Raw genomic sequence first — 13318 nt, 5'->3', positions numbered from 1 at the left:
GGTTTCGTACGTGCCCCACAGATCTGATGATCAGAGTGGGCGCTGTGGTTCACGGAGTAGACAGTAGGAGGAGTCGTCTTGGAGAACCCTCCCTCTGAGAGGCCCATGTATATATACAAAGAAAAAGCATCTCTTGGTGCTTGTTGATCCGGCACTTACAAGAGAGGACCATACATACATGCATGCATACTGTTTTACGCCATCGAACGGTCCAAAGGTATGTTTCCATCCGAGTGTTAATACGGAAGTACTGAACTTTAGCACTAGCTCATCCAAAGGGAGTTCTAATAGGGTGGAGCTAAACTTTAGCCAAGACTTGATAACTTTAGCATATGTATGAGCGCTAATATTTGCTAAAGTTTAGCACTCAACTTTAGTTCCTCCGTACAAGCCCTAAGCTTTGTCTAAGCTTGCGGACACGGTCATGGAATCAAATTGTTGATTTGGTGCTATAATTGCTAACTAGTGGCTCACTAATTAAGTCCGTCGTATTACATCCGCTTGTCTTTTGGTGCTATAAGTTTGCTTGCTCTTTTTTTTTGGCGTAGACTTGCGAGGCACAAGGCTCGCAGCTTGCTAAATTAAAGTGGCAAGTGGGGACTAAATGAACAATGCTAAAATGCACTTCAGTCATTGAAACTTAAAAAATTTGGGTAGTAGCATGTATGGGAGTTCAACAGAGAATACACGGAACTGATTTACTCGTCCAATTAAGCAGCGGAAAACAACAGGAAGGATTGAGGTTAGGTATATATAGAGCGACGATGACTAAAAGACATGCTTTCTTAGAGACTAAGCTGTTCACAGTACCATGGAAAAAATAAATATAATGCTTATATGTGATATTTTATCGTTTGAGGCATTATCAATCGACTCATTTACATTTACATTTATATTAATATCTCATTACATTTTTTAATTGGAATGCTGCTTCCCTGTAGCCAGTGCAAACATAGGGAGTAATGTCTTTCTACAAAGCATTTAATTTTATTTGCAAGGTCATGGTATCAAATTACATATTAGTGCTATAAATTCTAACTAGTGACGTCAGTAAATTAAGCCTCTTGTATCAAGTGTGTTTGCTTTTTTGGCATAGACTTGCGAGGTCCAGGTCTTGCAGTTTGCTAAAGTGGCAAGTGGGTACGAAATGAACATGGTAAAATGCTGTGCAGTCATTGAATCTTATTTGCTAAAGTGGCAAGTGGGTACGAAATGAACATTGCTAAAATGTTATCCAGTCATTGAATCTTAATTAGGGTAGTAGCATGGATGGGATTGACTTGGATGAACGGAATTAATTTACTTGTGCAATTAAGCAGCGGAAAAAAAGAGGAAGGATTCAGGTTTGGTATAAAGCAATGATTACTGAAAGACATATTTTTTTAGAGATTAAGCTGTTCGCAATAGTTCAGTATAGAAACAGCAACAGCCACTGTTATAACTCCTAAAGGTCCAACATCAGTACAGTACAGAAGAACAAACTTTCACAGGCATTACAACAGTAGTGTAATACATTTTACCTAATCAAATATGTTGGTTATTAATGAAAAGAATATCCTTGAGTCTTCTGAAAGCCCTCTAAATAATATTCCTAATTCTACCATCGCACAATTTAAAATACTCAAAATAAAATATCTAAATAAATTCAGGTTTAGGGGCAGCCAGATCCATTCAGCACGGACCCAACACACATGACTGAAGATAATCATGATAATTACACAGAATAGGCTACTCAAAAACCATATGTTCTTTGTATTTGTAACTTAAGGAAAAACAACTCTAACTTGTATGTCTTTGTATGTCTTTGTCCGATTTTGACAGTTGGATGGCCTCCGTTATTCGGTTTTGTAGTTGAACTCTCATGATAGTTCGAGAGTGTAAAATGAACTTTATCAAAAAAGTTCATCAAAAAAATTCAAAAAAGTTTGTCGCTGTGCAAAGAGTTGGTGACAGTTGGTTAGTGGATTCATAATCACATATCCCATTCAGTGAAATGTGTGTGGAGAGTGCTTAAATACTCCTGCGCCTTATTATCATGGTGCAGCCTGACAATTCAATGAGATTGTGGAGATGAACAAACTATGGAGATCACGATTTGTTGGCGGGTCCTGGGTTAGAAAGACGAAAATTGTACTGTTGCACTGTTGCACCCTGACAAGATGCATGCCAGATAGTTGCGCTTGCTCCTTTATGCTTCCACAATCTTATTATCTGACTTCTTTAATTTGTTCTTTGCTGCAGACTGAAGTTGCCAAGATAAGAGCAGCAGCTAATATTGGTCATTGAAGATATTTATTTTGTGGTGACTAAAGTTAGTTATTATTTTCTTTTTTTGGTTGACTAGAAGTTTGTGACCTCACCTGGTAGTCACAAGTGAGTCGCATTTCTATGGCTCCGGGCCTCTAGTGTTTCTCGGTCTTATGATGCATGCGTCACTGTTTTTTTACCTCATTTTTTGCTACACTTTCTTTCATCTTGCTAAAATGGTGTTTGCTTACACTCCAAAGCCCATCATGGTAAGAATGAGCTTTTGTGTTTAGACAATTCAAGCTAAAGATGAACCCTGCATGAGAAAATAACGTGCATGCAGCCTGAAACCTGAAAGTCTCGTACCGCTGTCAGTGCCAACAGATTAATTACAGACTCAAATTCAGAGGCATGGTAACATCGTGCTGGTGTATGTAGTATATATGCACACAGCCCCAGCTACAGATGGACCTTACATGAAACAATAAAATGCATCCCGAAAGGCTCCTACCAGAAACTTCATTTGTTCAGAATCAAGAGTAGCTTCTCTCCAGCAGCAAAAAAGAAGAGAAGAAAACTGGGAGAAAAAATAAAGAACAAAAAAAAATCAAGAGTGTTGTGCTATTGGCATTTGAACTGTTGCACCGTTGTACTGCTCAGAAATTGTACTGCTGCACCCTTGGCAAGTGGCAAGCATATGTGGTATTGGAAGCAAACAAATTGTGACAGCAAGAAAATTATGTTTTACAAGACGAGTGACGGCCACTACATAAGTCCACCAAGAAAGGAAAGAAGAGGACTGTTGTGTTTGCCATGTTATAAAGTGCCAATGAATTCTATCGAATACAAGAATTGGCAAGGGGAATGCATGACTTCATTCATCAAGATCAAATAAAAGTCATGAATTAGTAGTAAACCCTTGAGAAACTGCAATGTTTACTCTTTGCGTCATTCTGAAATTGGACTAAATTGGTAACAAGAGACGGCACATTTTCCTGGTAGGATGGCATGTGGGTTCCAATGGGCTTAACTACACTAATTGAATGGTAGACCAAGTTGAGAAGAATGAACCAATTCAAGAATTGTACGGTGGGCCAAGTTGAAGAAAGCTGAGTGAATTGAAGAAGGGGTGAATACTCTGCTCATGATCGCTGGCAGCTCAGTGTTCTGCAAACGTCCAAGCATAACACTCCGACGCGATCCATTGCTCTCTGCTTTTTTTAACGAAATTGATCTTTGCTCTCTACTCTGTTTTCTTGTTTCCCTGGATGCTTGCATCTTAATGCATCATCTAATGTTCAGTTACTCTAGTAGCAATTGATTGAGGCTTGTGTGCTTGTCGAATATAATCGACACAAATTATATCTTCTGAACTTTCAGGTCTTTCGTTTGAACAAGAATTCAGACTTAGGTTCAGTTGTTGCAGAGTAGTTCTGTCTAAGAAAGCAAAAGGTTGGGTTGAAGAGGTTGTTCACAAGGTGAAAGAATTTGATATAGTTACTAGAAGAAACGTCCAACAATGCAAGAAGACAACCATAGAATTATAATGAACCGGAGAGGTAGCTAGTATTCTCTTAGCATGAACTTTTTTTGGGCAAGGCAAAGCTTACTTTACTGAATTGGACTGAAGCACAGTTGGGCTTCGGCCTTCATTGTCTCATTTTTTTACAACAACAACAACAGGAAAGAAAAAAGGTAGGACCTTTTCTTCAGATCGTTGCGGTGTTAGTGCGCCAAAACATTACAGTCCAAAATTCAGCATGGTAATAATGAGTTTTTGTATTTAGACGATTCAAGCTAAAAATGAACCCTGCATGAGAAAATGACATGCACTCTGAAAACATCTTTTTCCACACAAACATGTCTCCAGCAAAAAACAAAAAAAATTAAAAAAACAGAACAAAGAAATCGAAAACAGATTTAGCAAGCACGGTACACGGGTAACAGCAGCGAGCACTGCACCTCCAGATCGATCAATTCTTTAAGCAGAGGATCCGATCCTGAAGATCCATGTGTTCTACATGTCAAGCATGTGTACTGAATTTGGCAACAGCCTCAAGTAGATGATAAATTGGTCATTGGCTTCGAGTGATCCATTGTGCATCATGATCTTGTTCCAGTGGCCTGCAATCGCGCTGCCTGTGTGGCGCCTGGGGATGTGGCCTTTCAGCACGCGCGGTGGTCATGGAGGCGACAACGTGGCGCTGGAGACGGCGGCGAACGTACGTGTCCTGGCAGTGCGCGCGGGCAGAAGCGCCGCCGCCGCTCGTGAGCCACGGCTGGGCTTGGCAGATCTCATGGTTCACTGTCTCGTTGGTGCAAGAACTGCAGCGCGTGCGTGTGCATGATGAGAATCCGGCCGGCGGGCCTTTCGAGTTGCGTGGCTGCGCCTTCGTCACGCATCAGTCTCGGGAGGTGGAAAGCGCGGCCGGATGTCTGGGCAGGGCTAGAGCTTGGCGCCGCATGGCCATGGCCGCTCGCCGGGCAGTCGTGACGCGGTGGCGCTCCGGAGAGCCACGGAGAGCCAGCGGAGGCGGCACAGACGTGGCGGGGCTCCGCCTCAGCGCTCGCCGCCGGCTCCTCCGGCTGCCGCGCGCGTCACGCTCTGGCTCTGCTCCCGCGCCGGGCCGGGCGAGGACGACCGGCTCCCTTACTGCAGACGATCCGACGGCTAAAAGGGACCAAGGGGTGGACGGTATTTGAAGTACCGTCCACCCGGTCGGTATTCCGGACGCCGTCCACCCGGCCTGGTCGCAGGCGCGCCGCCTCCGCCGCCACCCGCGTGGCTCGCCGGAGGGACACCGCGCCGCGGAGGCTTCTCCCTGTCATGTTCCCTCGTTCCACACGCTTGCAGCGGCGGCCATGACGACCGGCGAGCGCTCGTCGATCGGCTCCTGGCCGCGTGCGCCGCGACACGCCCTGCGGCCGGCCGGCGCCATGCATGCTCTAGGGGTCTCTTGCCTCATCACCGCCGCGGGTCCACCGAGGCTACTACATCCGCAGCCTAGGTTCCATCGAGTTCCTCCTGCCATGCATCCACCTCGATCTGGCGGTCGCAAAGAACGCCAATCTCCTCTCCTGCTGCACGCGGTGGCTCGCCGGAGCGCCACTGCACGCCCGCGCCCTGGAAGCTAGCGGCGACGCGATGATGCCCGTCGCCCCGGCGCCGACCCCTCAACCCTGCGCACCACCGCATCGCACACGGGTGACATCTACAGTCACCACGGCATGCCCAGCCCCATGAGCTGCAGTGGCGTGGCTGTCGTGAATGCTCCGCGCGTCCGTGGAAGCGATGGCCTTGTGCCCGAATTACTGCACGCGTTGGCACAAGTCCAAGCTCTTTATCGATCTCACCTGGCTTACAGTGTCAATGTACAGTCACGCGTTGTTGTAAATTCCAAGGTCTGCATCAGATGCGTACTTTTGCAACAAATATAATTGTTGCGTTTGTGCAATCCTTTGCCAAATGATGAAAATACTTTGCTCAGTAGAGTGGAATTCTCTTTCTTTTTCCTTCGGGTGCTTGATTCAGCTATAGTCATTCAGAACGGCTGAGCGATCAGCATGAACTTTTGCTTGCTGCCAAATTTGAGCGTGAGGCCACTGTCAGTGTGAGGCTCAACTGAAGGCTCCATCTCGGTCGCTCATTCTCATGGCATCGACCGCCGCCGTCTCCCGGCATAGTGTGCCAACATGTGAGGGTTCTTGGCTGCCAAGGCAATTCAATTTTGGTGTAGTGCTAACTACAAGGGCTAGGGCAAAAAAAATTCTTTGAAAAAAGTAGATGTGCAAGCATCAAGTAACTAGTGAGCATGTTTGGTCCTTACATATTTGTACACGCTTATTTGTTTAGGAACGTTGTACATTTTTCTGTTGTGCAATGTATCATGTAAATGGGCCGACAGCGCCATGGGAGCATAGCAAGAACAAGACAAGCGGCTAAAAGAAGCAGAGCACGCGCCACTAATGTTGTTCTTGCCTTCTTGGTGGTGGTGATGGTGAGACGGAGTGTTGGAAATACTTACGCGAGATGGAGATGCAAGGAAGAAAGCTAGCTGATACAAAGGAAGAGAGACACGCTAAGAGCTCTTGCGGCAGCACACACAACTATACCTTTCCTCTTATTTCTCTTATGCTGAACTGATTACATATACTCATATTTAAAGACTCACACCGGTGGCATGCTGTCTCTTGCGCGTGCTCAACTAGCCGCAAGAGTCGGATCACAACTGCTTAAACTCGTCCACTAATTAACTACATGCATGACTCATAACTAACACGACCAGCCACATCGCCATCTCTTCAGGAACGCACGCCACGCACATCTGCATGGTCGGACCACTTCTTCCTCCTGGATATGCTCCATGACTTGATCAAACTCCTGGCCGCAACTCCCTGCATGGCTACCCATGAATACCTGCATGCACTCATCTCCTGGCCGGCAATCAGCTCACTACTCACTTCTAATTTGCCTTGCCATGCAGCACGCACTCCTCTCACATGGACTAGCCTATTACATTCTAAATTCACATGCACAAGACTAAACATGCTGCTAATGCAAAACCAACAAGATTAATCTAACACGGAGTGTGCCTTTTTCTTTTAGGATTTGAGCGAGTCTTCTTGACTTCTTACTGCTGCTGGGCATGGCCAAAACATACCTATGCCGACCATATATGGCAGTATGACAAGCTTATCGAATGCCGTATTATTCCGTAAGATTACAATTATCATGCAAAATAATCAGATCATAATTCTTTATCATGGAGGACCGGCTGAATTCGAATCCAAATGGCTGAATTCTTCCTACTAACTAGACACTAGATTCCATATAGCTGAAAACTTCTCTTGCAAATTGGCGGCTTTAATTACTGTCGAATGGTTTTACCAACAACAAGCCGATGCAAGAGACCTTAATTGCTGTCACCATTGTTTGTTTATCTCTAATATCCCAAATGCACGAGTGTCATCAGTCTGAAACTTTGAGACATGTATTCTTGCTACGCACAATGAAGGGGGTGGAGGGAAGGGTATTTAAGCACTCTCATCAGAGAAGTATATATTGATCACCTTGGATTCTCCCACAAGATTTGCATGAACAGTTGAACCAGTCATTTGAAAACGCTGACCAGCTATCATCTACTCCTTGCCTGCTTTCTGCTTTTTTTTCACACGGTTTCTTCACAATAGTAGGCATGCAGAACACATGGTTAACATGTTCTTTGTGGTGGCTTCGAAGCAAGAAGGAAGGTAGGGAGAATTCCGTCTGACTAAGGGATACTAGAAGAATTGTGCTGTCTGGTTAAAATGATGACTTCCATTAAGCTGAAATCCTCACTACTAACAACTTTCTATTTTTTTCTATCACATGCAGTGTGTCCGCCGGTATGACTACATCAGCCGGAACTTCCATTGCAGCTCTTGTGGTTTGTTCATCCACAATAACATAAGGAATGCAGGAATGTTATCAAGCTGCACTTTTCAGCCATGCATTTTCGCTGTGCATGCTTAGGGAAGAGCGAAATGGTATCTGGTTTCTCTCAACTCACAGGCCACAAGATTGGCGTTGGTTTCTGTCACCTCGGTACCTCACTAGTCATTTGAAACAGCTGACTAGTTGTCATTTACTTCTTACCTGCATGCTGCATATTTGGCATGCAGAACACAGGGAAGATGGAGAGGGAGAGATCCTCTGTTTAGAGTTAAACCATCAAGGTCCTTTAGGAGTCATGAATTTCTTTCTTGATTGAAAGAAACATGGAACAAGCAGAACAACTTCTTTTCGCGAAATGAACAATGAATTTGCTTCGTGTATTTTTTTATGAGAACAATTTCATTATTGGAAACCCATTGTAAAGAACTTTAAGAGTAAAATGGATCGATCTAAATCCAGGATTGCAGAGGTTTTGTTGTTGATGAGTTAGTCCTTACTTCTAAGGGAGAAGACGTGACTGAAGCAGAAAGTTTTTTTTCACCCGTATAGTGTGTGTTATGTCAAAGAACATACACACATTTTGCTAATAGACAAGAGTAACTTCCGATATACCGGTGTGTGTTGTCTTCACCACCGGAAAATGCATATACCGGTAATTTTGGTTTTCATTCAATTGAAATTCATCATAAATGCTATACAATACTAATTTCCGATATAGTTGACTGATCATACAGAAGAAGTGAAGTGAAAAGACTATAGAAAAAGGTTATGCAAATATATATATTTCTCACATCAGACGAAACGCCACAAAGAGGTGATAACACACACGCATCTTCCTTTCTTGAATCAAGACAACAAAAGAAGTGGAGGGCACGAGAGAATCACACACAGCCAAGCACTTCTGGACATTCCACGAAACAACGTTGATTTCTTTATGCTTGTATTGCAAGCCGCGCAAGGGATAGGAGGTAGGTTATCCCTGCACTACAAATTGATGCAAATGAAAAAGCACAGGCGGATCAAGATGAGAAAAGAAACTTGGAGAAGAAAGGGAATGAAAATACCACAACAAAACAGGCTCCTAAAGTCCTCATTTCTCTTTTGGGCCAAAAAAAACAACAAAACGCAGCCGCGCCAGGCCTGGCCTCGCAGGGGGCAGGCTCCGGGCACCGGCTTGCCGTGCCGCGCGCGCCCACGCCACGCAGGCGCAGGGACGCCGTCGCCCAGGCCTGGCCGCGCAGGGCCTTCGTGGCTCAACAGGCGCTGTGGCCTGGGGCAGTGCAGCACGCTCGGCCGCTCGCCACTCGGCGGCTCGGCCGCCACGGCGGGCGGTGGCGCGGCGCACTTCCCTCTCGGTAGGCACGCAGAGGAACCGAAAGGCACATTCTCACTGCCATTTGCATATTGCAAGCATCAAGCCACCAATCGAGAAGCTACAAGCTAGCAAGGTAATTAGCTTGCAGTCTTGCACTACATGACTACGAATTTGAAATTTGAAGCTTCTAATTCCAGATTGTTAGCCAATTAGCCCTGGTAGGAGTAAGCAGGTCTGGGAGTAAGGGATGTTGTACTGAATATTGTATGCTTCTAGTTCTAATAATGATGGTAGGATTCAGTGGCGAACGCAGGACGAGAACCTAGGTGGGGCGAAGAAGACCGTACGATAAAATTAAACAAGATCATAAAGTAATGCTATATAGAATTTAAGCTACATATCAATACACCGTATAAGTTCAAAGAAGGAAACTATATAAATAAAAGAAAAAAAACATACCGCTAAGTTCTCGATGACCGAGGCAACTGCATCCTTCTAGTTTTGAGACGCTGAAATCGTCGAATAATTATCTCATCATCAAGAGATTTGAAGATCTCTTTCTCAGTATAGCAAACCATTAGATCATTCATCCAATCATCTTCAATTTTGTTGCGCAATTCTCTCTTAATGATATTCATAGCTGAAAATGATCTCTCAACACTTGCTGTTGACACCGGTAATAACAAGGCTAACTCAATTAGCTTGTAGACTAAAGGAAAGACAACATGCTTCCCGGTTTGAACCATCTTAATAGCAAGAGATGCAATATCTTCACAAGTACTAAAAGCAGAATGCAATCTGACATGGACAATATATGTCTCGAGTTGCTCTCTTAATATTGCACGATCAACAATTGTGAAATCTTGATTATATAACTCAGCAAGCTTAACAAGCTTATCTAAATTGAACATGCAAAAGGAGTTCTTTGGATCCAGGCAAGAGAAATTAACTAGCAACTCACTTGAAACCTCACTAAATCGATGGCATAACTCTGTATTGATTTTGTCAAGAACAACAAAAAATATCTCGGTACGGTAGTAATGAAGGTTTGTCACTCTGAATCCATCTCGCCTTGATCGACCTCTAATGGGTACTTCTGCATCCATATCTACCACAGGAATATGCTTTTCAGCACAAAAAAGCTTCAGATCTTCAAAGAATGACTCCCATCCACTGTCTGTCCTCATCATAGCCATTCTAGCTTTAACAACATCAAGTAACTCCATAACAATAACAATATCGACATTCTTTCTTTGCAATATTTGTGAAAGCTCATTTGTGACTGCAATCACCTTCAACATCAATTTTAGAATGAAAGCAAATTTGAAAGTCTCCATTTTTTCTATCAATCCTGCTGCTTGTGTCGGTATACGACCATCTTCATGCACAATGGCAAGAACATGTAATACTGATTCCCACATAGTTTCTAAACGAATCAAGGTTAAATAATGAGAACCCCATCTTGTGTCACCAGGTCTAGCAAGGTTAGTTTCTTGATGAATACCTTTTCCAGTAAAAATTTCACCCCTTTCTAGTTTCTCTAAAATACTTTCACGTTGTTTTATTTTTAGAGCATCTCTTCTCTTGCAAGATGAGCTTGTGGTGCTTACAATTCTCTGAATATCCTCAAAAAAATCATGAACTGATTGACAGCAGGCACTACTAGCAACAGAAACTACTACGAGTTGAAGTTGATGTGCGAAACAATGAACATGATACGCATGTGGATTAATATCCAAAATTCTTTTCTGCAAGCCATTGAATTCACCTCTCATATTTGATGCTCCGTCATATCCTTGTCCCCTAATCTTGGATGTAGATAAGCCATGATGATCTAGAAGAGTTAAAAGAGCTTCCTTTAGGGCATCCGACGTAGTATCCTTGACATGCTTGAGAGCAAGAAATCGTTCGACCACATGACCTTGATTATTCACATATCTACATTACAAGAAAATATAGTTAGATAGGCAAAACAATATAAATATACATTATCATCCATGTTGCAAATATAATTACCTCAATATCACTGCCATTTGTTCTTTAACAGAAATATCACGTGATTCATCAATAAGAATAGAGAAGTTCCTATCTCCAATTTCTCCTATGATGGTCTCTGTGATCTCTTGAGCACAACTTTTGGTAAGATCCTTTTGAATATGTGGAGATATCATAATGCAATTTCTTGGAGCACGATTGAAAGCATCCATCACGTCCTTAATTTTATCCTTCACCCAATCAATCAACTCCCGAAAATTTCCCTTATTTAAGGAAGTAGATGACTCATCATGACCACGAAAAGCTAAGCCTTGCATCAATAAAAATCTTGCACAAGCCAATGCAGAAGTCAAACGAATTTTATAGAGCTCCTCAGCCTCACGACTAACATTAGACATGACACTATCAATGCTTTGTCTTTGGTTATTAAAATCATCAAAATGCAACCTAGCATTATTGTGGATACTATTAACACCACCAACATGAGATTTGAACCTTTCAACTGCATCTTTCCAGTTATTGTACCCATGTTTGGTGAAAGCTTCATATTTATCACCTTTACCTGGTTGCTTAAAAAGAAAGCAATAAAAGCAATAGGATGCATCTTTTGACTCACTATACTCCAACCAATCATATTTTTCATACCATTCTTCTTTAAAAGGTCTTGAACCTTGACGATATGGCCTGCGAGGAAAATCTAAACCTTTTGGTTGGCACGGACCTTTCAGAATATAGGCCCTTCTCACTTCATCTTGGACATTTTTATCATATTCTTGAATCTGTCTTCTTAATGCAGGATCAACAACTATTTCATCCGGATTAAACGGTCTTCCAACATTTGATTGTTCTGAAGCCGCTATTCTTGAAGGTTCTGCTTGCACATTATTATCACCGACACCACCAGTGGTGGATCCTCGTCCTCTTGCAACTGGTTGAAAAAACCTCCTCATTTATCTGTACAAAGAGAAATAAATTTTAATTATCTAAACCCTAAACCCTAACAGGCTAAGAGTAGAACAGAACGAGCGAGTTTGCTACTTTGCTCTGGTCCCGGCACGATATTCAGATATTGTACCCAAAGTCTTCATGTTCAATGAGGACAGTTAATGAGTTCAGCTGTTCAGAAGAAAATCTCGTATGAATGAGGGTTTTAAGCAGCCTTCCCAGGATTACCGAGGTTCCTTGACTCCTTGTAGCCGGGGAGGGGGCACGGCCTGGCGGGCTGGCGGCGCTCGGGCCGCCGCTGGCGCTCCGCGCGGGGGGGGGGGGGGGGGATGGCGGCGCTCGGAGGCCGGGCGGCAGCGCTCCGCGGGCGGGGGGAGGGGGCGCGGTCTGGCGGCGCTCGGCCCGCCGCTGGCGCTCCGCGCACGGGGGGGGGGGGGGGGGGGGATGGCGGCGCTCGGAGGCCGGGCGGCGGCGCTCCGCGGCCGGGGGGAGGCCGGGAGGGGCGCGGCCTGGCGGCGCTCGGGCCGCCGCTGGCGCTCCGCGCCGGGGGGGTGGGGGGGGGGGCGGGGCCGCGGGGGGATGGCGGCGCTCGGAGGCCGGGCGGCGGCGCTCCGCGGGCGGGGGGAGGGGGCGCGCGGCGCTCGGGGGGTGGGGGCGGGGGGGGGGGGCGCTACTAGGATTTCATATTGCAATTTGTAACTTCTAGTATCATGGTACTTAGGATCGTCGAAATAAGAGTGTATAAGCTTCATTTCATACAAATCCCATACTTAACTGTGGATTTGAAGATGTTTGCGAGATGCTTTATTTATGATATTCAAAAAAGTTTATCTTGATGGACCATCCTAACCTCAAATCCTAGATTCGCCACTGCTTTGGGCTGTCAAAAAAAATTATTTTGCACTATTTGAAATTTTGAATACCCACCCTTAAAATCCTGGGCCCACCCCCGCACATGGGCAAGGCAACAGGCATCGAGTGCAAGCAAAAGCAAGCAAAGGGGCACAAGGGGGGAAGCAAGCTCTGATGCAAGCATTGGAGAAGCGCAACTGCGGTAGTTTGTTTATCTCCAATATCCTATCTCACAAGGTAAAGGTGTCATGCAATTGCAAGTCCCTATGCAAAGATTGGTATTTAAGCACTCTCATCGGTGAAGCAGTGGTACCTCACTAGTCATTTGAAACAGCTGACCAGTTGTCATTTACTTCTTATCTGGATGCTGCATATTTGGCATGCAGAACACAAGGAAGATGGAGATGGAGATCCTCTGTTTAGAGCTTTAGAGTTAAACCATCGAGGTCCTTCAGGAGTCATGTATTTCTTGCTTGATTGAAAAAAAACATGGAACAAGCAGAACAATAATTTTATTTTTCTTTTTGCGA

This window comes from Panicum hallii, chromosome 8 (assembly GCF_002211085.1).
Source record: "Panicum hallii strain FIL2 chromosome 8, PHallii_v3.1, whole genome shotgun sequence".
NCBI classification, from domain to species: domain Eukaryota; kingdom Viridiplantae; phylum Streptophyta; class Magnoliopsida; order Poales; family Poaceae; genus Panicum; species Panicum hallii.
The sequence above is the reverse complement of the archived record's forward strand: the minus strand, read 5'-3'. Positions refer to the sequence as shown.